Source organism: Pseudophryne corroboree, chromosome 3, assembly GCF_028390025.1.
Source record: "Pseudophryne corroboree isolate aPseCor3 chromosome 3, aPseCor3.hap2, whole genome shotgun sequence".
Classification (NCBI taxonomy): Eukaryota; Metazoa; Chordata; class Amphibia; order Anura; family Myobatrachidae; genus Pseudophryne; species Pseudophryne corroboree.
The window spans coordinates 93,283,754-93,309,705 of record NC_086446.1 but is presented as its reverse complement, the minus strand read 5'-3'; the positions used below and the strand labels follow the sequence as shown (position 1 = coordinate 93,309,705).

Here is a 25,952-nt window from a genome sequence, read left to right as displayed (position 1 = left end):
GCAGGGTCATCCGCACTCTCCCGCCCGTTTGGGAGCTTTGGTATAATCCCCATGGTCCTGACGGAGTCCCCAGCATCCACTAGGACGTCAGAGAAAATAAGATTTTACTTACCGATAAATCTATTTCTCGTAGTCCGTAGTGGATGCTGGGCGCCCATCCCAAGTGCGGATTGTCTGCAATACTTGTACATAGTTATTGTTACAAAAATCGGGTTATTCTTGTTGTGAGCCATCTTTTCAGAGGCTCCTTCGTTGTTATCATACTGTTAACTGGGTTCAGATCACAGGTTGTACGGTGTGATTGGTGTGGCTGGTATGAGTCTTACCCGGGATTCAATATCCTTCCTTATTATGCACGCTCGTCCGGGCACAGTATCCTAACTGAGGCTTGGAGGAGGGTCATAGGGGGAGGAGCCAGTGCACACCACCTGATCCTAAAGCTTTTATTATTGTGCCCTGTCTCCTGCGGAGCCGCTATTTCCCCATGGTCCTGACGGAGTCCCCAGCATCCACTACGGACTACGAGAAATAGATTTATCGGTAAGTAAAATCTTATTTTCCATTAGGGCCACACGTTACATGTTAAGGGCAATGAAGGAGGTGTTACATATTTCTGATACTACAAGTACCACAAAAAAGGGTATTATGTGGGGTGTGAAAAAACTACCTGTAGTTTTTCCTGAATCAGATAAATTAAATGAAGTGTGTGATGATGCGTGGGTTTCCCCCGATAGAAAATTATTGGCGTTATACCCTTTCCCGCCAGAAGTTAGGGCGCGTTGGGAAACACCCCCTAGGGTGGATAAGGCGCTCACACGCTTATCAAAACAAGTGGCGTTACCGTCTCCAGATACGGCCGCCCTCAAGGAGCCAGCTGATAGGAGGCTGGAAAATATCCTAAAAAGTATATACACACATACTGGTGTTATACTGCGACCAGCGATCGCCTCAGCCTGGATGTGCAGCGCTGGGGTGGCTTGGTCGGATTCCCTGACTGAAAATATTGATACCCTTGACAGGGACAGTATTTTATTGACTATAGAGCATTTAAAGGATGCATTTCTATATATGCGAGATGCACAGAGGGATATTTGCACTCTGGCATCAAGAGTAAGTGCGATGTCCATGTCTGCCAGAAGATGTTTATGGACACGACAGTGGTCAGGTGATGCAGATTCCAAACGGCACATGGAAGTATTGCCGTATAAAGGGGAGGAGTTATTTGGGGTCGGTCCATCGGACCTGGTGGCCACGGCAACAGCTGGAAAATCCACCTTTTTTACCCCAAGTCACATCTCAGCAGAAAAAGACACCGTCTTTTCAGCCTCAGTCCTTTCGTCCCCATAAGGGCAAGCGGGCAAAAGGCCAGTCATATCTGCCCAGGGGTAGAGGAAAGGGAAGAAGACTGCAGCAGGCAGCCCCTTCCCAGGAACAGAAGCCCTCCACCGCTTCTGCCAAGTCCTCAGCATGACGCTGGGGCCGTACAAGCGGACTCAGGTGCGGTGGGGGGTCGTCTCAAGAGTTTCAGCGCGCAGTGGGCTCACTCGCAAGTGGACCCCTGGATCCTACAAGTAGTATCCCAGGGGTACAGATTGGAAATTCGAGACGTCTCCCCCTCGCAGGTTCCTGAAGTCTGCTTTACCAACGTCTCCCTCCGACAGGGAGGCAGTATTGGAAACAATTCACAAGCTGTATTCCCAGCAGGTGATAATCAAAGTACCCCTCCTACAACAAGGAAAGGGGTATTATTCCACACTATTTGTGGTACTGAAGCCAGACGGCTCGGTGAGACCTATTCTATATCTGAAATCTTTGAACACTTACATACAAAGGTTCAAATCAAGGAGGAGTCACTCAGAGCAGTGATAGCGAACCAGGAAGAAGGGGACTATATGGTGTTCCTGGACATCAAGGATGCTTACCTCCATGTCCCAATTTGCCCTTCTCACCAAGGGTACCTCAGGTTCGTGGTACAGAACTGTCACTATCAGTTTCAGACGCTGCCGTTTGGATTGTCCACGGCACCCCGGGTCTTTACCAAGGTAATGGCCGAAATGATGATTCTTCTTCAAAGAAAAGGCGTCTTAATTATCCCTTACTTGGACGATCTCCTGATAAGAGCAAGGTCCAGAGAACAGTTGGAGGTCGGAGTAGCACTATCTCAAGTAGTTCTACGACAGCACGGGTGGATTCTAAATATTCCAAAATCGCAGCTGATTCCGACGACACGTCTGCTGTTCCTAGGGATGATTCTGGACACAGTCCAGAAAAAGGTGTTTCTCCCGGAGGAGAAAGCCAGGGAGTTTTCCGAGATAGTCAGAAACCTCCTAAAACCAGGCCAAGTGTCAGTGCATCAATGCACAAGAGTCCTGGGAAAAATGGTGGCTTCTTACGAAGCGATTCCATTCGGCAGATTTCACGCAAGAATTTTTCAGTGGGATCTGCTGGACGAATGGTCCGGATCGCATCTTCAGATGCATCAGCGGATAATCCTGTCTCCAAGGACAAGGGTGTCTCTTCTGTGGTGGCTGCAGAGTGCTCATCTACTAGAGGGCAGCAGATTCGGCATTCAGGACTGGGTCCTGGTGACCACGGATGCCAGCCTGAGAGGCTGGGGAGCAGTCACACAGGGAAGAAATTTCCAAGGAGTGTGGTCAAGTCTGGAGACTTCTCTCCACATAAATATACTGGAGCTAAGGGCAATTTACAATGCTCTGAGCCTAGGAAGACCTCTGCTTCAAAGTCAACCGGTGCTGATCCAGTCGGACAACATCACGGCAGTCGCCCACGTAAACAGACAGGGCGGCACAAGAAGCAGGAGGGCAATGGCAGCAAGGATTCTTCGCTGGGCGAAAAAATCATGTGATAACACTGTCAGCGGTGTTCATTCCGGGAGTGGACAACTGGGAAGCAGACTTCCTCAGCAGGCACGACCTCCACCCGGGAGAGTGGGGACTTCATCTGGAAGTCTTCCACATGATTGTGAACCGTTGGGAAAGACCAAAGGTGGACATGATGGCGTCCCGTCTGAACAAAAAACTGGACAGGTATTGCGCCAGGTCAAGAGACCCTCAGGCAATAGCTGGGACGCTCTGGTAACACCGTGGGTGTACCAGTCGGTGTATGTGTTCCCTCCTCTGCCTCTCATACCCAAGGTACTGAGAATTATAAGACGGAGAGGAGTAAGAACTATACTCGTGGCTCCGGATTGGCCAAGAAGGACTTGGTACCCGGAACTTCAAGAGATACTAAGAAGGGACTTGCTTCAGCAAGGATCATGTCTGTTCCAAGACTTACCGCGGCTGCGTTTGACGGCATGGCGGTTGAACGCCGGATCCTAAGGGAAAAAGGCATTCCGGAAGAGGTCATCCCTACCCTGGTCAGAGCCAGGAAGGAGGTGACCGCACAACATTATCACCGCATTTGGCGAAATATGTTGCATGGTGTGAGGCCAGGAAGGCCCCCACGGAGGAATTTCAACTCGGTCGATTCCTGCATTTCCTACAAACAGGAGTGTCTATGGGCCTCAAATTGGGGTCCATTAAGGTTCAAATTTCGGCCCTGTCGATTTTCTTCCAGAAAGAATTGGCTTCAGTTCCTGAAGTCCAGAAGTTTGTCAAGGGAGTACTGCATATACAACCCCCTTTTGTGCCTCCAGTGGCACTGTGGGATCTCAACGTAGTTCTGGGATTCCTCAAATCACATTGGTTTAAACCGCTCAAATCTGTGGATTTGAAATATCTCACATGGAAAGTGACCATGCTGTTGGCCCTGGCCTCGGCCAGGCGAGTGTCAGAATTGGCGGCTTTGTCTCACAAAAGCCCATATCTGATTGTCCATTCGGACAGGGCAGAGCTGCGGACTCGTCCCCAGTTTCTCCCTAAGGTGGTGTCAGCGTTTCACCTGAACCAGCTTATTGTGGTACCTGCGGCTACTAGGGACTTGGAGGACTCCAAGTTGCTAGATGTTGTCAGGGCCTGAAAATATAGGTTTCCAGGACGGCTGGAGTCAGGAAAACTGACTTGCGGTTATCCTGTATGCACCCAACAAACTGGGTGCTCTTGCTTCTAAGCAGACGATTGCTAGTTGGATGTGTAGTACAATTCAGCTTGCACATTCTGTGGCAGGCCTGCCACAGCCAAAATATGTAAATGCCCATTCCACAAGGAAGGTGGGCTCATCTTGGGCGGCTGCCCGAGGGGTCTCGGCTTTACAACTTTGCCGAGCTGCTACTTGGTCAGGGGCAAACACGTTTGCAAAATTCTACAAATTTGATACCCTGGCTGAGGAGGACCTGGAGTTCTCTTATTCGGTGCTGCAGAGTCATCCGCACTCTCCCGCCCGTTTGGGAGCTTTGGTATAATCCCCATGGTCCTTACGGAGTCCCCAGCATCCACTTAGGACGTCAGAGAAAATAAGAATTTACTTACCGATAATTCTATTTCTCGTAGTCCGTAGTGGATGCTGGGCGCCCATCCCAAGTGCGGATTGTCTGCAATACTTGTACATAGTTATTGTTACAAAAATCGGGTTATTATTGTTGTGAGCCATCTTTTCAGAGGCTCCGCTGTTATCATGCTGTTAACTGGGTTCAGATCACAGGTTGTACAGTGTGATTGGTGTGGCTGGTATGAGTCTTACCCGGGATTCAAATCCTTCCTTATTGTGTACGCTCGTCCGGGCACAGTATCCTAACTGAGGCTTGGAGGAGGGTCATAGGGGGAGGAGCCAGTGCACACCACCTGATCCTAAAGCTTTTACTTTTGTGCCCTGTCTCCTGCGGAGCCGCTATTCCCCATGGTCCTTACGGAGTCCCCAGCATCCACTACGGACTACGAGAAATAGAATTATCGGTAAGTAAATTCTTATTTTTTCCCTATCTACCGTGCAGAGACTTGCTGCAGATGCAGTGGCATACCCTCCAGCTGCACCTTTTTGGCAGGAACAGGACCTTTTTTATGGTCTGTACCTTTTTTGAAGCTTCCATTGAAAGTATAGGAAAAGGGGCGTGGCCACGCCGCTGTACCAGTGGCCACGCCCCCTTTTTCTAATTTGCAGCAATGTTTATGTGTAAAGTGTTGGAGGGTATGTTGCTGCAGATGCAGTGGGTCTATTTTGGGGTGTGGGGCTGGAGCAGCAGCTCCATCAGTCCCATTGTTAATCCTGCTCTGTGAACACAAAGCAGGCAAAGGGCAGAGCCTCCCATTGGATGTAACCTGTATGGGAGGGCGTTTCTCGTCCAATCAGCTGTGGACTGGGTGTGATAGACCTGCCACTAACCCAATGAGAGCTCCTAGCCACGCCCAGCGTTAGAGACCCAGGCACAGAATCACAGGGCTATTATATAGGAGATGCCCAAAGAGACATGAGTCTACTAGGTCCTAGAGACAAAGCTATGTCGATTTCTGCTTGACGTGTCCTGTAGTATATGCAATGGACAGATGATGCCAACTTAAGAGGCATATGGAAGGCTGAGGATTGTGTGGAGAAGGGTTCTCGGACCTGGTCTCCACAGCTATAGCTGGTAATTCTGATATTTTGCCTTATATTCCTGCACAGCCTAGTGAAGCACGACATTATCAAATGCAGCCTTTCGAACAAAGAAACAAGAAAGTCCGAGGTGTGTCCTTTCTTGCCAGAGGCGGGGGCAGAGGAAAGAAGCTGCACAACACAGCTAGTTTCCAGGAACGGAAGTCCTCCCCGGCCTCTACAAAATCCACCGCATGTCGCTTGGGCTCCACAGGCGGAGCTAGGCCCGGTGGGGGCACGCCTTCGTAAGTTCAGCCACAAGTGGGTTCACTCCCTGTTAGATCCCTGGGCAATAGATATTGTGTCTCAGGGATACAAGCTGGACTTTGAGGAGATGCCCCCTCACCGACGGCCCTGCCGGCTTCCCCCCACGAGAGGGAAACAGTGTTAACTGCAATTCACAAATTGTATCTTCAACAGGTGGTGGTCAAGGAGGTTCCCCTCCTTCAACAAGGAGGGGGTTATTATTCGACCATGTTGTAGTCCCGAAACCAGACGGTTCGGTCAGACCCATATTGAATTTAAAATCCCTGAACATATACCTGAAAAGGTTCAAGTTCAAGATGGAATCGCTAAGAGCGGTCATTGCAAGCCTGAAAGGGGGAGATTTTATGGTGACTCTGGACATAAAGGATGCATACCTTCATGTCCCCATTTATCCACCTCATCAGACGTACCTCAGAATTGCGGTACGGGATTGTCATTACCAATTTCAGACGTTGCCGTTTGGTCTCTCCACGGCCCCGAGAATATTCACCAAGGTAATGGCGGAAATGATGGTGCTCCTGCGGAAGCAAGGTGCCACTATTATCACGTACTTGGACGATCTCCTCATAAAAGCGAGATCAAGAGAGCAGTTGCTGAACAGCGTATCACTTTCTCTGGAAGTGTAACGGAAACACGGCTGGAGTCTATATATTCCAAAGTCGCAGCTGGTTCCTACAGCTCATCTGCCTCTCCTAGGCATGATCCTAGACACAGACCAGAAAAGGGTTTATCTCCCGATAGAGAGAGCTCAGGAGCTCGTGACACTGGTCAGGAATCTATTAAAACCAAAACAGGTGTCAGTGCATCACTGCACTCGAGTCCTGGGAAGGATGGTGGCATCATACGAGGCCATTCCCTTCGGCAGGTTCCATGCGAGGACCTTCCAATGGGACTTACTGGACAGTGGTCCGGATCACATCTTCAGATGCATCGGTTAATCACCCTATCCCCCAGGGCCAGGATGTCTCTCCTGTGGTGGCTGCAGAGTGCTCACCTTCTCGAAGGTCGCAGATTCAGCATTCAGGACTGGGTCCTGGTGACCACGGATGCAAGCCTCCGAGGGTGGGGGGCAGTCACACAGGGAAGAAATTTCCAAGGGCTGTGGTCAAATCAGGAGACTTGCCTTCACATCAACATCCTGGAACTAAGGGCCATATACAACGCCCTACGTCAAGCGGAGTCCCTGCTTCACGACCAACCGGTTCTGATTCAGTCAGACAACATCACCGCAGTGGCTCATGTAAACCGCCAAGGCGGCACAAGGAGCAGGGTGGCGATGGTAGAAGCCACCAGAATTCTTCGCTGGGCGGAGAATCACGTAAGCGCACTGTCAGCAGTGTTCATTCCGGGAGTGGACAACTGGGAAGCAGACTTCCTCAGCAGGCACGACCTCCACCCGGGAGAGTGGGGACTTCATCAAGAAGTCTTCACGCAGATTGCAAGTCGGTGGGAACTGCCACAGGTGGACATGATGGCATCCCGCCTCAACAAAAAGCTGCAGAGATATTGCGCCAGGTCAAGAGACCCTCAGGCGATAACTGTGGACGCACTGGTGACACCGTGGGTGTTCCCGTCGGTCTATGTATTTCCTCCTCTTCCTCTCATACCCAAGGTGCTGAAAATCATAAGGAAACGAGGAGTGAGAACAATACTCATTGTTCCGGATTGGCCAAGAAGGACTTGGTATCCAGATCTGCAAGAAATGCTCACAGAGGACCCGTGGCCTCTGCCTCTAGGACAGGACTTGTGCAACAGGGGCCCTGTCTGTTCCAAGACTTACCGCGGCTGCGTTTGACGGCATGGCGGTTGAACGCCGGATCCTAGCAGAAAAAGGCATTCCGGATGAGGTCATTCCTATGCTGATAGAGGCTAGGAAGGATGTGACGGCTCAACATTATCACCGTATATGGCGAAAATATGTGGCTTGGTGTGAGGCCAGGAATGCCCCTACGGAGGAATTCCAGCTGGGCTTTTTCCTTCACTTCCTACAGTCGGGAGTGACTTTGGGCCTTAAATTGGGTTCCATTAAGGTTCAGATTTCGACCTTATCCATTTTCTTTCAAAAAGAACTGGCTTCTCTGCCTGAAGTTCAGACGTTTGTAAAGGGAGTGCTGCATATTCAGCCTTTGGGATCTTAACGTGGTGTTGAGTTTCCTGAAATCACACTGGTTTGAACCACTCAAAACGATGGAAGTAAAATATCTCACGTGGAAGGTGGTCATGCTATTAGCCTTGGCTTCGGCTAGGCGTGTGTCAGAATTGGCGGCTTTGTCACATAAAAGCCCTTATCTGGTTTTCCATGCGGATAGAGCAGAATTGCGGACCACCCACAATTTCTGCCGAAAGTGGTTTCATCCTTTCATATAAACCAACCTATTGTGGTGCCTATATCTACTACTGACTTGGATGATTCCGAGTCACTGGATGTAGTCTGGGCTTTGAAGGTTTATGTAGCCAGAACGGCTAAGGTCAGGAAAACAGAATCTTTGTTTATCCTGTATGCTTCCAACAAGCTTGGGGCGCCTGCTTCAAAGCAAACTATTGCTCGCTGGATCTGTAACACGATTCAGCAGGCTCATTCTGCGGCTGGGTTGCCGCTGCCTAAATCAGTTAAGGCCCATTCCACAAGGAAGGTGGGCTCTTCTTGGGCGGCTGCCCGAGGGGTCTCGGCATTACAGCTTTGCCGAGCAGCTACTTGGTCAGGTTCAAACACCTTTGCAAAGTTCTACAAGTTTGATACCCTGGCTGAGGAGGACCTTGTGTTTGCTCATTCGGTGCTGCAGAGTCATCCGCACTCTCCCGCCCGTTTGGGAGCTTTGGTATAATCCCCATGGTCCTTACGGAGTCCCCAGCATCCACTAGGACGTTAGAGAAAATAAGATTTTACTTACCGGTAAATCTATTTCTCGTAGTCCGTAGTGGATGCTGGGCGCCCGTCCCAAGTGCGGACTTCTTCTGCAATACTTGTATATAGTTATTGCTTAAATAAGGGTTATGTTATGGTTGCATCAGGGTATATCTGATGCTCCGTTGTTGTTCATACTGTTAACTGGGTATGTTTATCACAAGTTATACAGTGTGATTGGTGTGACTGGTATGAGTCTTGCCCTGGATTCCAAAATCCTTTCCTTGTACTGTCAGCTCTTTCGGGCACAGTTTCTCTAACTGAGGTCTGGAGGAGGGACATAGAGGGAGGAGCCAGAACACACCAGAATCCAAATTCTTTCTTAAAGTGCCCTGTCTCCTGCGGAGCCCGTCTATTCCCCATGGTCCTTACGGAGTCCCCAGCATCCACTACGGACTACGAGAAATAGATTTACCGGTAAGTAAAATCTTATTTTCTGGGTGCTGGGAGAGATGGGAATTACTGTGGCCCAATGCTGTCAGCTAGCAGTGCATCGATCAGGTAAAAAAACTGTGCATGCGTATGCACCGCAATGCGCAGGTGCGTCGTACGTGTACAAAGAGGATCGCTGCTGGGCGATGGATTTAGCAAAGATTCCATCCGCACAGCCGAACGCAAGGTGATTGACAGAAAGAGGGCGTTTATGGGTGTCAACTGACCGTTTTCTGGGAGTGTTTGGGAAAACGCAGGCGTTTGCAGGGCGGGTGTCTGACGTCAATTCCGGCACCAAAAAGACTGAAGTGGTCGCATGGGCTGAGTAAGTCCAGACCTACTCTGAAACTGCACAAAATGGTTTTCCTGCGCTCGGCTGCATAGGCCTATGACACTTGCAAAGCAAAAATGCACTCCCCCATGGGCGGCGACTATGCGTTTGTACAGCTGCGAAAAGTAGCTAGCGAGCGATCAACTCGGATGACCCCCAGGTTCCTAGCTGTAATATGTTATACAGCAAGTCTCTAGCTTTATCCCGCTGTACTGCCAGCTATGACTGATATAACTATATCTGATTATTGTGCTATATTGCTATGCTATTCCCTAATCGGTTACAAGTACCACTTCCAGAGTTCAGCCTTCATTATTCCTGTAATTTGGGTGGTCGATTCACGCGCAAATAAAATCAGTGGTTTTCAAAGTTAACGAAATACAGGTTGAGTATCCCTTATCCAAAATGCTTGGGACCAGAGGTATTTTGGATATCGGATTTTTCCGTATTTTGGAATAATTGCATACCATAATGAGATATCATGGCGATGGGACCTAAGTCTAAGCACAGAATGCATTTATGTTTCATATACACCTTATACACACAGCCTGAAGGTAATTTTAGCCAATATTTTGAATAACTTTGTGCATTAAACAAAGTGTGTGTACATTCACACAATTCATTTACGTTTCATACACACCTTATACACACAGCCTGAAGGTCATTTAATACAATGTGTTTAATAACTTTGTGTATTAAACAAAGTTTGTGTACACTGAGCCATCAGAAAACAAAGGTTTCACTATCTCACTCTCACTCAAAAAATTCCGTATTACGGAATATTTGGATATGGGATACTCAACCTGTATTCCATTAACAGTGAGCTGCTACATAGACTTTGGTGTTGATCCGGTTTTTATTCTAAACAGGGTAGAGTTGAGGATGTAAGAGGACATGATCCATGGGGAACCAGAAAATAAGGTGCCATGGGCAAAGAGAAGGGTGTCAAAGGTCAGGATACCAGGTGGGAAAAGGGTGGATGACAGGATCTCAGGGAATAGAATTTTGGGGTGCCAAATAAAAGAGGGAAGGGTTCCTGACTATTGACACTGCTGCTTGCTGTAGTGCTGTGCAGTGCTACAGAAGATCTGAGCAGGCTCTGGGGTGTATTCATGAAGCAGTGAAAAGAGTTGAGAAGTGAGCCAGTGGAGAAGTTGCCCATGGCAACCAATCAGCTGCTCTGTATGATTTTATAGCATGCAAATTATAAATGTTACTTGAATGCTGATTGGTTCTTCTCCACAGGCTCACTTCTCCACAGTTTTCACTGCTTCATGATTAGACCCCTCTGTCTGAGCTGTGGCCCCGCCCCCAACAGCTCTTGACAGAATCAGAAGCCGCACTGTACAACATGAGCTCTGGGGGCATCGCCGTGTCACAGGGGACACTCAGATTGAAATAGGCTGATGGATAATGCAGCCGTTAAGTATCTCTAATTATTTTTTTCCAGTTTTAATTTAATTTAAAAAAAATCCACGGGAAAGCCCCTAATGGGATCTTGTTTTGGTTATAATGAAAAATTGGGATCCCTAATTATAATGCACAACATTCGAATTACAAATTCAGGACCACGTCTCTGAACATCGCAGTCCAGCACCCTTTCCCATGCTGTTTTTATCTTCAAAAAGGTATTGCAAATCATAATATGTTTTAGAAGGCAGGGAAATTAAAGCTCAGCCAATCAGGGGCCTAGAAAAGTTAGACATTGATGAAGATCGGATGACTTTTAGCTCCAACCAGTGATTGTCACTGTGGTGCTATTTTCGACCATTGGCGTAGACTAAAATAATTAGTTTATGAGATTAGGTGAGAAGGAACTGAAGAAGTGTTCCTTTTTAGAATGTTGATATGACTTAAAATGAGGCCGTAAAAATGAGAAGTGATTGGGATGGTGTTGACAGATAATAAAGTTTGGTAAAAAAAAAAATGCTGTGTAATATATCTCAGAGTTCTCAAAGGTGCATCTCAGTCAGGTGATGTATTCATAATCACCTAGTAAAGTTGCACACTAAAAAAATTTCTCTGACGTCCTAGTGGATGCTGGGTACTCTGTAAGGACCATGGGGTATAGACGGGCTCCGCAGGAGACTGGGCACTCTTAAAAGAAAGATTAGGTACTATATCTGGTGTGCACTGGCTCCTCCCTCTATGCCCCTCCTCCAGACCTCAGTTAGTATCTGTGCCCGGCCAGAGCTGGATGCACCCTAGGGGCTCTCCTGAGCTTCCTAGAAAAGAAAGTATTTGTTAGGTTTTTATTTTCAGTGAGATCTGCTGGCAACAGACTCACTGCTACGTGGGACTGAGGGGAGAGAAGCGAACCTACCTGCTTGCAGCTAGCTGGGGCTTCTAAGGCTACTGGACACCATTAGCTCCAGAGGGATCGAACACATGCCCAGTCCTCGGTCGTCCGGTCCCGGAGCCGCGCCGCCGTCCCCCTTGCAGAGCCAGAAGAACGAAGAGAAGTTGAAAATCGGCGGCTGAAGACTCCGATCTTCATTAAGGTAGCGCACAGCACTGCAGCTGTGCGCCATTGCTCCCTTAGCACACCACACACTCCGGTCACTGATGGGTGCAGGGCGCTGGGGGGGGGCTCCCTGGGCAGCAATTAGATTACCTTACTTGGCGAAAAGCACATAATACAGTCTGATAAACTGTATATGTGCATTAACCCCCGCCATTAAAGTACATAAAAGGACAGAAGCCCGCCGCTGAGGGGGCCGGGCCTTCTTCCTCAGCACACCGGCGCCATTTTCTCTTCACAGCTCAGCTGGAAGGAAGCTCCCCAGGCTCTCCCCTGCAGTATCCTGGTACACAAAGGGTAAAAAAGAGAGGGGGTGCACATAAATTTAGGCGCAAAACTGTGTATATAAGCTGCTATAGGGGGAAAATCACTCAGTATAGTGTACATCCCTGTATTATATAGCGCTGTGGTGTGTGCTGGCATACTCTCTCTCTGTCTCTCCAAAGGGCCTGGTGGGGGAACTGTCTTCAAATAGAGCATCCCCTGTGTGTGTGGTGTGTCGGTACGCGTGTGTCGACATGTCTGAAGTAAAAGGCTCCTCTAAGGAGGTGATAGAGCGGATATGTGTGTGGGAGGGTGTCTCCGTCGACAACGCCGACACCTGTTTGGATATGTGTAAGTGCTTAGGTAAAATGATTGCACAAAAGGTTAGGGAACAGAAAGGAAATCTACCCTGGTCTGTCCCTATGTCACAGAGTCCTTCAGAGTCTCCACTGTCGACTACGATAATGCAAAGTTACAGCCAAGAGGGCTAAAAGATATTCAATATATGATTATTGTAATAAAAGATGATTTGCATATCACTGATGATTCATCTGTCCCTGACACAAGAGTACACATGTTAAGGGGAAGAATGCTGAGGTAAATTTCCCTCCTCTCATGAGGAAAAAGAGCGGGAATCTCCAGACAAGAGACGGCAGCTTCCCACAAGAGAATTCTCAGGCTGTATCCTTTCCCCACTAGGGCCAGGATGTGTGAATCTTCCCCTTGGGTGTCCTGTTTGCACTAGCTATTCTCAGGGATCCTGCAGATAGTGTGCACATTCTAGTATACTACCCAGACCGGCGATTGTGTCGGCATGGGTTTATAGCTTTGTGGCAGCGTGGACAGGTACCTTATCAGCAGAGATTGAGACCCTAGTATGCATATAAATATTTTAAGATGCTGTCTTAAGTGATAGATATATAATTATAAAGCATGCCCAAAGGGACATGAGTATACTGGGTCCTAGAGACAAAAGCTATGTTGATTTCTGCTTGACGTGTCCTGTAGAATATACATTGGACAGATGATGCCGACTTAAGAGGCATATGGAAGGCTGAGGATTGTGTGGAGAAAGGTTCTCGGGCCTGGTCTCCACAGCTATAGCTGGTAATTCTGATATTTTGCCTTATATTCCTGCACAGCCTAGGAAAGCACGACATTATTAAATGCAGCTTTTCGAATAAAGAAACAAGAAAGTCTGAGGTGCGTCCTTTCTTGTCAGAGCCGGGGGCAGAGGAAAGAAGCTGTACAACACAGCTAGTCCCCAGGAACAGAAGTCCACCCCGGCCTCTACAAAAATCCACCGCATGTCGCTGGGGCTCCACAGGCGGAGCTAGGCCCGGTGGGGACACGCCTTCGTAAGTTCAGCCACAAGTAGGTTCACTCCCTGTTAGATCCCTGGGCAATAGAAATTGTATTGCAGGGATACAGGCTGGACTGTGAGACGATGCCCCCTCACCGAGGACCCGGCGGGCTTCCCCCCCAAGAGAGGGAGCCAGTGTTAACTGCAATTCGTAAATTGTATCTTCAACAGGTGGTGGTCAAGGGTCCCCTCCTTCAACAAAAGGGTGTTATTATTCGACCATGTTATAATCCCGAAACCAGGCGGTTCGGTTAGACCCATATCGTATTAAAATCCCTGAACATATACCTGAAAAGGTTCAGGTTCAAGATGGAATCGCTAAGAGCGGTCATTGCAAGCCTGAAATGAATCGGGACATAAGGGATGCAAACCTTCGTGTCCCCATTTATCCACCTCATCAGGCGTACCTCAGAATTGCGGTACGGGATTGTCATTACCAATTTCACCAAGGTAATGGCGGATATGATGGTGCTCCTGCAGAAGCAAGGTGTCACTATTATCACATACTTGGATGATCTCCTCATAAAAGCGAGATCAAGAGAGCAGTTGCTGGACAGCGTATAACCTTCTCTGGAAGTGAAACGGCAACACGACTGGATTCTATATATTCCGAAGTCGCAGTTGGTTCCTACAGCTCATCTGCCTCGCCTAGGCATGATCCTAGACACAGACCAGAAGAGGGTTTATCTCCGGATAGAGAGAGCTCAGGAGCTCATGACACTGGTCAGGAATCCATTGAAAACCAAAACAGGTGTCAGTGCATCACTGCATTCGAGTCCTGGGAAGGATGATGGCATCATACGAGGCCATCCCCTTCGGCTGGTTCCATGCAAGGACAATGGAACTTACTGGACAAGTGGTCCGGATCACATCTTCAGATGCATCGGTTAATCACCCTATCCCCCAGGGCCAGGGTGTCTCTCCTGTGGTGGCTGCGGAGTGCTCACCTTCTCGAGGGCCGCAGATTCGGCATTCAGGACTGGGTCCTGGTGACCACGGATGCAAGCCTCCGAGGGTGGGGGGCAGTTACACAGGGAAGAAAATTCCAAGGTTTGTGGTCAAGCCAACAGACTTGCCTTCACATCAATATCCTGGAACTAAGGGCCATATACAACGCCCTAAGTCAAGCGGAGTTCCTGCTTCGCGACCAACCGGTTCTGATCCAGTCAGACCGCAGGGTCTCATGTAAACCGCCAGGGCGGCACAAGGAGCAGGGTGGCGAGGGTAGAAGCCACCAGAATTCTTCGCTGGGCGGAGAATCAAGTAAGCGCACTGTCAGCAGTGTTCATTCCGGGAGTGGACACGACCTCCACTCGGGAAAGTGGTGACTTCATCAGGAAGTCTTCACGCAGTTTTGCAAATTGATGGAAACTGCCTCAGGTGGACTACATGGCGTCCCACCTCATTAAAAAGATAAAAAAAGGTTTTACGCTGGGTCAAGGGACTCTCAGGCGATAGCTGTGGTCGCACTAGTAACACCGTGGGTGTTCCAGTCGGTCTATATATTCCCTCCTCTTCCTCTCAGACCCAAGGGCTGAGAATTGTAATAAACGGAGGAGTGTGAACAATATTCTTTGCTTCGGATTGGCCAAGAAGGACTCGGTACCCGGAACTGCAAGAAATGCTCTCAGAGGACCCATGGCCTCTGCCTCTCAGTCAGGACATGTTGCAACAGGGACCCTGTCTGATCCAAGACTTACCGCGGCTGCGTTGGACGGCATGGCGGTTGAACGCCGGATCCTAGCGGAAAAGGGCATTCCGGATGCAGTTATTCCTACGCTGATAAAGGCTAGGAAAGACGTGACAGCAAGACTTTTTCACTGTATATGGCGAAAATAGGTTGCTTGGTGTGTGGCCGGGAAGGCCAAACAGAGGAATTCCAGGGGGGTCGATTCCTGCACTTCCTACAGTCAGGAGTGACTATGGGCCTAAAATTAGGATCCATAAAGGCCAAGATTTCGGCCCTATCCCTTTTTCTCTCAAAAAGAACTGGCTTCACTGCCTGAAATTCGGACGTTGTTACAGGGGTGCTGCATATTCAGCCCCTTTTGTGCCTCCAGTGGCACCTTGGGATCTTAACGTGTGTTGGATTCCTAAAATCCCACTGGTTTGAGCCACTTAAGACCGTGGAGCTAAAATATCTCACGTGGAAAGTGGTCATGCTTTTGGCCTTAGCTTGGACTAGGCGTGTGTCAGAATTGGCGGCTTTGTCATGTAAAAGCCCATATCTGATCTTCCATATGGAAAGGGCAGAATGGAGGACTCGTCCCCAATTTCGCCCTAAGGTGGTATCATCGTTTCATTTGAACCAACCTATTGTGGTGCCTGCGGCTACTAGGGACTTGGAGGATTCCAAGTTGCTGGACGTAGTCCGGGCCCTGAAACTTTGTTTCCAGGACGGCTAGAGTCAGAAAAACGGACTCGCTATTTATCCTGCATGCACCCAACAAGTTGGGTGCTCCTGCTTCAAAGCAGACTATTGCTCGCTGGATCTGTAGCACGATTCAGCTTGCACATTCTGCGGCTGGACTGCCGCATCCTAAATTAGTAAAAGCCCATTCCACGAGGAAGGTGGGCTCTTCTTGGGCGGCTGCCCGAGGGGTCTCGGCTTTACAACTTTGCCGAGCTGCTACTTGGTCGGGTTCAAACACTTTTGCAAAATTCTACAAGTTTGATACCCTGGCTGAGGAGGACCTTGAGTTTGCTCATTCGGTGCTGCAGAGTCATCCGCACTCTCCCGCCCGTTTGGGAGCTTTGGTATAATCCCCATGGTCCTTACGGAGTACCCAGCATCCACTAGGACGTCAGAGAAAATAAGAATTTACTCACCGGTTATTCTATTTCTCGTAGTCCGTAGTGGATGCTGGGAGCCCGTCCCAAGTGCGGACTCTCTGCAATACATGTATATAGTTATTGCTTAACTAAAGGGTTATTGTATGAGCCATCTGTTAAGAGAGGCTCAGTTATTGTTCATACTGTTAACTGGGTATAGTTATCACGAGTTGTACGGTGTGATTGGTGTGGCTGGTATGAGTCTTACCCTGGATTCCAAATCCTTTCCTAGTAATGTCAGCTCTTCCGGGCACAGTTTCCCTAACTGAGGTCTGGAGGAGGGGCATAGAGGGAGGAGCCAGTGCACACCAGATATAGTACCTAATCTTTCTTTTAAGAGTGCCCAGTCTCCTGCGGAGCCCGTCTATACCCCATGGTCCTTACGGAGTACCCAGCATCCACTACGGACTACGAGAAATAGAATTACCGGTGAGTAAATTCCTATTATTTGTTTTTCTTGAATATTAAAGAATAAATTAATGTCTTGTTTTCTTTTTATTCTGTACATAATGCTTTCATGGTACTGGCAGTATAAGCAGCACACATTATTAGCCCTTTGGTAGTGACATAACAGATTCCTATTGTGTTGGGAGAGGTTTTGTATATAGATGAAATGCATCAGTCTTATTTCTCTAACGTCCTAAGTGGATGCTGGGGACTCCGTAAGGACCATGGGGAATAGCGGCTCCGCAGGAGACTGGGCACATCTAAAGAAAGCTTTAGGACTAACTGGTGTGCACTGGCTCCTCCCCCTATGACCCTCCTCCAAGCCTCAGTTAGATTTCTGTGCCCGACGAGAAGGGTGCACACTAGGGGCTCTCCTGAGCTTCTTAGTGAAAGTTTTAGTTTAGGTTTGTTATTTTCAGTGAGACCTGCTGGCAACAGGCTCACTGCATCGAGGGACTAAGGGGAGAAGAAGCGAACTCACCTGCGTGCAGAGTGGATTGGGCTTCTTGGCTACTGGACATTAGCTCCAGAGGGACGATCACAGGTTCAGCATGGATGGGTCCCGGAGCCGCGCCGCCGGCCCCCTTACAGAGCCAGAAGAGCGAAGAGGTCCGGAAAAATCGGCGGCAGAAGACGTTCCTGTCTTCAATAAGGTAGCGCACAGCACTGCAGCTGTGCGCCATTGCTCTCAGCACACTTCATACTCCGGTCACTGAGGGTGCAGGGCGCTGGGGGGGGCGCCCTGAGACGCAATAAAACACGATAAAAATACCTTACATGGCAAAAAATGCATCACATATAGCTCCTGGGCTATATGGATGCATTTAACCCCTGCCAGAATATACAGAAAAATGGGTGATAGGCTCCGCCCCCTTTTCGGCGGCCTTATCTCCTCAGCACACTGGCGCCATTTTCCCTCACAGCTCAGTTGGAGGGAAGCTCCCTGGCTCTTCCCTGCACTACAGAAAGGGTTAAAAAAAGAGAGGGGGGCACTAATTAGGCGCAGTATTAAATCATACAGCAGCTATAAGGGGAAAAACACTTATATAAGGTTATCCCTGCATATATATATATATAGCGCTCTGGTGTGTGCTGGCATACTCTCCCTCTGTCTCCCCAAAGGGCTAGTGGGGTCCTGTCCTCTATCAGAGCATTCCCTGTGTGTGTGCTGTGTGTCGGTACGTTTGTGTCGACATGTATGAGGAGAAAAATGATGTGGAGACGGAGCAGAGTGTCTGTAACAGTGATGTCACCACCTACGGGGTCGACACCTGAGTGGATGTACTGTTGAAAATTACGTGACAGTGTCAGCTCTGTATAAAAAAAAAACAGTGGTTGACATGAGACAGCCGGCTATTCAGCTTGTGCCTGTCCAGACGTCTCATAGGCCGTCAGGGGCTCTAAAGCGCCCGTTACCTCAGATGGCAGATACAGACGCCGACACGGATACCGACTCCTGTGTCGACGGTGAAGAGACAACCGTGATTTCCAGTAGGGCCACACGTTACATGATTGAGACAATGGAAAATGTTTTATACATTTCTGATAATACGAGTACCACCAAAAAGGGGTATTATGTTCGGTGAGGGAAAAACTACCTGTAGTTTTCCTGAATCTGAAAAATAAAATGAGGTGTGTGATGATACGTGGGTTTCCCCCCGATAACAATTGATAAAAGCTGTATACCCTTTCCCGCCAGAGGTTAGGGTGCGTTGGGAAACACCCCCTAGGGGGGATAAGGCGCTCACACGCTTGTAAGAACAAGGGCTCTACCTTCTCATGAGATGGCCGCCCTTAAGGATCCTGCTGATAGAAAGCAGGAGGGTATCCAAAAATGTATTCACACACATACTGGTGTTATACTGCGACCAGCAATCGCCTCAGCCTGGAGGTGCAGTGCTGGGTTGGCATGGTCGGATTCCCTGACTGGAAATATTGATATCCTAGATAAGGATAGTATATTATTGCCTATAGAGCATTTAAAAGATGCATTTCTATATATGCATGATGCACAGCGGAATATTTGCCGACTGGCATCAAGTATAAGTGCGTTGTCCATTTCTACCAGTAAAATGGTCAGGTGATGCGGATTCCAAACGGCATTTGGAAGTATTGCCTTTAAAAGGGGACATTTGGGGTCGGTCTTTTAGACCTGGTGGCCACGGCAACAACTGGGAAATCCACGTTTGTACCCCAGGTCGCCTCTCAAAATAAGACGCCGTATTATCAGGCGCAGTCCTTTGTTGGCAAGCGGACAAAAGGTTCCTCTTTTCTGCTCGTGACAGAGGGAGAGGAAAAAGGCTGAAGAGATTACCCAGTTCTCAGGAACAGAAATCCTTTCCCGCCTCTGCAAAAGCCCTCAGTATGACGCTAGGGCCTTACAAACTCAGGCACGGTGGGGGCCCGTTCTTAATGAATTTCAGTGCGCAGTGCGCTCACTCGCAAGTAGACCCCTGGATCCTTCAGGTAATATCTCAAGGGTACATATTGAAATTCGAGACGTCTCCCCCTCGCCGTTTCCAAAAGTCGGCTTTACCGACGTCTCCCTCTGACAGGGTGTTATGCACACCAGTGCCTGCAGGAAAGTACTGGTGTCAGGACTGTTATGCACTCCAGTGCCTGCAGGAATGTACTGGTGTTTGAACTGTTATGCAAAACAAATGGACTTACAGACAGACTGGGGAATATGACATAACGTACACAGAAGGTGATAGGTTAACAAAATACACACAAAGTGAACAGAGAAGCCCAGAGGCTAAGGAACTGGGTATCTCCCTTGTATTAGAACTGCTCAGATGGGAAAAGCAAGATGTTGTGTTTTAATACGTAGAGAACCCGAAATGCTGTTGCTAAGGGCAACAGCAAAACCCTAAAGGGTTACCAACGGGTGTGGCAGTAAACTCCTTGGTCAGAGATGGAATGATAGACACAAGGAGAGTCTCCACAATCCTAATTCTCACTTGCAGTGCACAGGTTCAGCTTACTGCCACTAAACTGACCCCTGACACCTAGCACAGTGAGACAGGATTAGACAGGCAAGTCTTAGAATACAGCCGCAAACTTGCTAAGTTCACAGAGTAGTAACAGAACCCCAGCAAGCTAAACGACTGACTCCAGTCTTACTGCTAGGTCTGGATTGGCAGAGTGTAATACCAAATCCCCAGGCCTATTTGCAGTAAGCAACAAACAAATACAAAGCTACACAGTACTGGCTAACTTTCAGAAACTGACTAACCAACAAAGATTCAGCAGCATCTGCTTACCCTGAGAAGAGGCCTTATAAAGCAGGTGCTGTCCACGCCCCACTCAGACCTCACAGACTGTGAGCACAAAAACCAGCACCGGATCCCCTGCCATGCACAGAGCCTATAACCACTGCACAGCAAAAGACCCGAACCGGAGTATCAGCTGCGCTCAGGTCACTCCGCTAGCACTTGTCTCCCGGTTGCCATGACGACGTGGCAGCACAGGGCAGGAGACCCTAACAGTACCCCCCCTCTGACGAGGGGTCAAAGAACCCCTACCACCGGGTTTATCGGGGAACTGCGAGAAGAAAGAGTGTATCAGTCTGGGGGCATGAAGATCACAACTGCGCACCCACGACCGCTCCTCCGGACCATACCCCTTCCAGTGCACCAAAAATGACAGCCGACCCCGAACCACCTTGGAGTCAAGAATCCTTTCAACAACAAACTCCCTCTGGCCACGTATCAGAAGAGGGGAAGGTCTTCCACTGGAAGAAGGATTACTAATCGCCCGTTTTAAAAGGGAACAATGAAAGGTTTTATTGATACCCAAAGAACGGGGCAGATCTAACTGAAATGCCACCGGATTGATAACCCTGGTGATCTTATAAGGGCCGATGAACCGGGGGCCTAACTTATGAGATGGCTGTCTCAACTTCAAATTCTTGGTAGACAACCAGACGAAGTCTCCTAATTTGAAGCTGCAGGGTCTTTTCCGCTTATCAAAAACCCTTTTGGTCACTAATGACACAGACACAAGGGCTTTCTTCACTTTCCGCCAAATACCTCTAAGGACCGAAACCACAGAGGAACCACCAGGCGTGGAGTCCAGGGGGTCAAAAGAATTGGCCTTAGGATGATGCCCATACACACAAAGGAATGGAGAGATCCCTGTAGCAGAGTGAGCCGCGTTGTTATAGGCAAACTCCGCCATGGACAGATGAGCAACCCAGTCAGTCTGACACTTGGAGACATAACACCTGAGGAACTGCTCCAAGGACTGGTTCACCCTTTCAGTCTGCCCATTAGACTGCGGATGGTAGCCCGACGACAAGCTGACAGAAATCTGGAGATCGGAACAAAATGCCCTCCAGAATTTGGCCACAAACTGGGATCCGCGGTCAGAGACCACATCAAGTGGCAACCCGTGGAGACGCACAACATGCAGCATAAATAATTCAGACAGGCGTCTGGCCGATGGCAGCCCAACCAGTGGAACGAAGTGCGCCATCTTCGAAAACCTGTCAACGACAACCCAGATGGCTGTCATCCCCGAGGATTTGGGCAAGTCCACCACAAAATCCATTGAAATGTGGGTCCATGGCTTAGATGGGATAGAGAGTGGATGTAATGGGCCAACCGGAACCCCTCTAGGAGTCTTATTTCGGGCACAGATGTCACATGCCCGAACCCACTGATCCACATCCTTAGCCACCGAGGGCCACCACACCGCCCTAGATAGCAACTCCCGAGTTCTGGCAATACCCGGGTGACCTGCAGACTTCTTGGCATGGAATTCCAGGAACACTCGCTGTCTTAACCTAGGAGGCACAAACAAAAGACCTACCGGAAGGTCTGGAGGAGCCTGCTCCTGTGCTCTAAGGACTAATGATAAGAGGTCCTGGGTAATGCCCACTTTAATACATGATGGGGAAACAATGGGCAACGGCTCCTCGGTGGTCTCCTGGATTGGAGCAAAACTCCGTGAGAGCGCATCAGCCTTGATGTTTTTTGACCCAGGGCGATATGTTATCAAAAAATTAAAGCGAGCAAAAAACAAAGCCCATCGTGCCTGCCTGGCATTGAGACGCTTCGCTGACTCTAAATATGCCAGATTCTTATGGTCAGTGAGAATTGAGACCACAAACTTAGCCCCCTCAAGCCAGTGTCTCCACTCCTCGAGTGCATCCTTAATAGCCAACAATTCCCGGTTACCCACGTCATAATTCATCTCGGCAGGCGAAAATTTACGGGAAAAGTAAGCACAGGGATGAAGGCGATTATCAGACACTCCCATCTGAGAAAGCACTGCCCCAATACCCATCTCAGAGGCATCCACCTCCACCACAAAAGGACGCTCTGGATCTGGGTGTCGCAGCACCTTGGCCGAAACAAATGCCCTTTTGAGACGGGCAAAAGCCGCTTTAGCCTCACAAGACCAGTGAGCAACATCCGCCCCTTTCTTAGTGAGTGCCACCAAGGGCGCCACTATAGACGAAAATCCAGCGATAAATCGTCTATAAAAATTCGCAAAGCCCAGGAAACGCTGAAGCGCCTTCAAACTAGTGGGCTGCACCCAATCCAGGACTGCCTGTACCTTGGAACCCTCCATTTGGAAACCTTCTGGGGAGATAATATATCCTAGAAATGCGATTTGCTGAACTTCAAATTCGCACTTCTCCAGCTTCGCCCCAAGCCGGTGGTCTCTGAGTTTCTGGAGGACTAAGCGTACATGCTTCCGATGTTCCTCCAGGGAATGGGAGAAGATTAGGATGTCATCTAAGTATACAACTAAGAATCTATCCAAATATTCCCTGAGCACATCATTCATGAAATCCTGGAAGACTGCCGGGGCATTACAGAGCCCAAAAGGCATCACCAAATATTCATAATGCCCTGAGTGGGTATTAAAGGCAGTCTTCCATTCATCCCCCTCTCTTATTCGGATTAGATTGTACGCACCGCGTAGGTCAATCTTAGAAAAAATGGTGGCAGTACGAAGCTGGTCAAACAAGACCGAAATGAGAGGCAGTGGGTATGAGTTTTTAATCGTGATACGGTTCAATTCCCTGAAGTCGATGCAGGGTCGCAACGAACCGTCCTTTTTACCCACGAAGAAGAACCCCGACCCAACTGGAGACTGTGAAGGTCTGATAAATCCCTTAGCCAAGTTCTCCTGAATGTACTCTGCCATAGCCTGAGTCTCAGGACGTGACAGGGAGTACAACCTGCTCTTGGGAAGCTTAGCATTTGGCAACAAATCAATGGCACAGTCATAGGGGCGATGGGGAGGTAGTACCTCTGCAACTTTTTTGGAGAACACGTCCGCAAAATCTGCATAACACTCTGGCAATCCTGGCAAACTTAGCTGCGAGAGCCTGACTGGAAGGCTCAAGCAACTCCTGAAACAATCAGTACCCCAACTAAGAATCTCCCCAGAGACCCAGTCAAATTGAGGATTGTGGGCCCTTAACCAGGGTAACCCCAACACCAATGGGGCAAAAGTACAGACAGTCACATAAAAGGACAATTTTTCAGAGTGTGTGGCTCCAATAAACAAAGAAATCTGGCTAGTGCAAGAGGTAATTTTACCTTGGGATAATGGTTCCCCGTTTAACCCACAAATCTCAATTTCCGATGCCAGGGGTACTAAGGGAACAGAGTGTTTCAGGGCGAATTGGCGGTCCATAAAAACCCTGTCGGCCCCACTGTCCACAAAGGCCTCAGTCTTGACAGTTTGACCGAGGATCTTCAAGGTCACCGGAATGATAAAAGTCTTCTTGGGAAATTCTGACTTCTGGCCTGACAGGATATTTCCCATCACCCTCAGGCCCTGAAGTTTTCCGGCTTTTCTGGGCATGATACTACCACATGACCTTTATTCCTACAGTACAAACACAACCCCTGCTGTCTCCTCCGCGTCTTCTCACGCGAGGAGAGGCGGGTAGCCCCAATCTGCATAGGCTCCTCTGAAAATTCCTCAGAGTCTGAGGTTCCCTTGGGAAGGAAGGAAATCTCAGTCTCCCTTTCAAGCCTACGCTCTCTCAGCCGTCTATCCACCCGGATGGATAACTGCATGAGCTGATCCAAGCTATCAGGCAAGGGATATTGTACCAGTTGGTCCTTTATCTGGTTAGAAAGACCTCTTCGGTACTGGTGTCTCAGGGCTGGGTCATTCCACTGGGTATCATGGGCCAACCTCCGAAACTCCGTACAGTAAACCTCAACTGGCCTTCGCCCTTGCTTAAGGATCGAAATCTGAGCCTCGGCTGAGGCCGTCTTGTCAGGGTCATCATACAACATGCCCAGTGCCGTAAAAAAAGCATCAACACTTTTAAGCGACGGACAGTCAGGCTGCAACCCATATGCCCAGACCTGTGGGTCTCCTTGTAGCAAGGAAATCACTATGCCCACCCGCTGAATCTCCGACCCAGAAGACTGAGGCCTAAGCCGGAAGTATAGCTTGCAGCTCTCCTTGAAACAAAAGAACTGCGAGCGATCTCCAGAAAAACGATCCGGGAGATTTACTTTCGGCTCCTTAACCCCTGCAGGTGCTGCTGCTGCGGGAGCTCCGCCAGCAGCCTGGGAGGTGTGCATTTTAATGGACAAATCATTAAATTGTCGAGTCAGGACCTGCACCTGATCGACCACCTGTTGCAACGTATTTTGAGGGGTATGCTCCATATTCCCACAAAATTTCAACAGGAGTATTAGGCTGCTGAATATGTTATGCACACCAGTGCCTGCAGGAAAGTACTGGTGTCAGGACTGTTATGCACTCCAGTGCCTGCAGGAATGTACTGGTGTTTGAACTGTTATGCAAAACAAATGGACTTACAGACAGACTGGGGAATATGACATAATGTACACAGAAGGTGATAGGTTAACAAAATACACACAAAGTGAACAGAGAAGCCCAGAGGCTAAGGAACTGGGTATCTCCCTTGTATTAGAACTGCTCAGATGGGAAAAGCAAGATGTTGTGTTTTAATACGTAGAGAACCCGAAATGCTGTTGCTAAGGGCAACAGCAAAACCCTAAAGGGTTACCAACGGGTGTGGCAGTAAACTCCTTGGTCAGAGATGGAATGATAGACACAAGGAGAGTCTCCACAATCCTAATTCTCACTTGCAGTGCGCAGGTTCAGCTTACTGCCACTAAACTGACCCCTGACACCTAGCACAGTGAGACAGGATTAGACAGGCAAGTCTTAGAATACAGCCGCAAACTTGCTAAGTTCACAGAGTAGTAACAGAACCCCAGCAAGCTAAACGACTGACTCCAGTCTTACTGCTAGGTCTGGATTGGCAGAGTGTAATACCAAATCCCCAGGCCTATTTGCAGTAAGCAACAAACAAATACAAAGCTACACAGTACTGGCTAACTTTCAGAAACTGACTAACCAACAAAGATTCAGCAGCATCTGCTTACCCTGAGAAGAGGCCTTATAAAGCAGGTGCTGTCCACGCCCCACTCAGACCTCACAGACTGTGAGCACAAAAACCAGCACCGGATCCCCTGCCATGCACAGAGCCTATAACCACTGCACAGCAAAAGACCCGAACCGGAGTATCAGCTGCGCTCAGGTCACTCCGCTAGCACTTGTCTCCCGGTTGCCATGACGACGTGGCAGCACAGGGCAGGAGACCCTAACACAGGGAGGCAGTTTTGGAAGCCATTCACCCAGCAGGTGATAATCAAGGTACCCCTCCTGCAACAGGGAACGGGGTATTATTCCACACTATTGTGGTACCGAAGCCAGACGGCCCGGTGAAACCGATTATAAATCTAAAATCTTTGAACACTTACATACAGAGGTTCAAATTCAAGATTGAGTCACTCAGAGCAGTGATTGCGAACCTGGAAGAAGGGGACTACATGATGTCTTGGGACATCAAGGATGCTTACCTTCATGTCAAAGTTTACCCTTCTCACCAAGGGTACCTCAGGTTATGGTACAGAACTGTCACTATCAGTTCAGATGCTGCCGTAGGGATGGTCCACGGCACCCCGGGTCTTTACCAAGGTAATGGCCGAAATGATATCCCTTCGAAGGAAGGGAATTTTAGTTATCCCTTACTTGGACGATTCCCTGA

At 48.9% G+C, this 25,952-nt stretch overlaps 1 protein-coding gene across 3 annotated transcripts in view; it reads left to right on the top strand.

Annotated features, from left to right (window-relative positions):
- LOC135054849 (zinc finger protein 585A-like) overlaps positions 1 to 25,952 on the top strand; it is a 166,486-nt gene that overhangs the window by 130,400 nt on the left and 10,134 nt on the right. The window contains exon 1 of one of the 3 annotated variants that reach the window (XM_063958249.1): positions 11,017 to 11,092. The exons of the other annotated variants lie outside the window; for them this stretch is intronic. The gene's annotated coding sequence lies outside the window, so the exon portion shown is untranslated. Of the gene's footprint in view, positions 1 to 11,016; positions 11,093 to 25,952 lie in introns of those variants that run through there. 3 annotated transcript variants of the gene reach the window in all.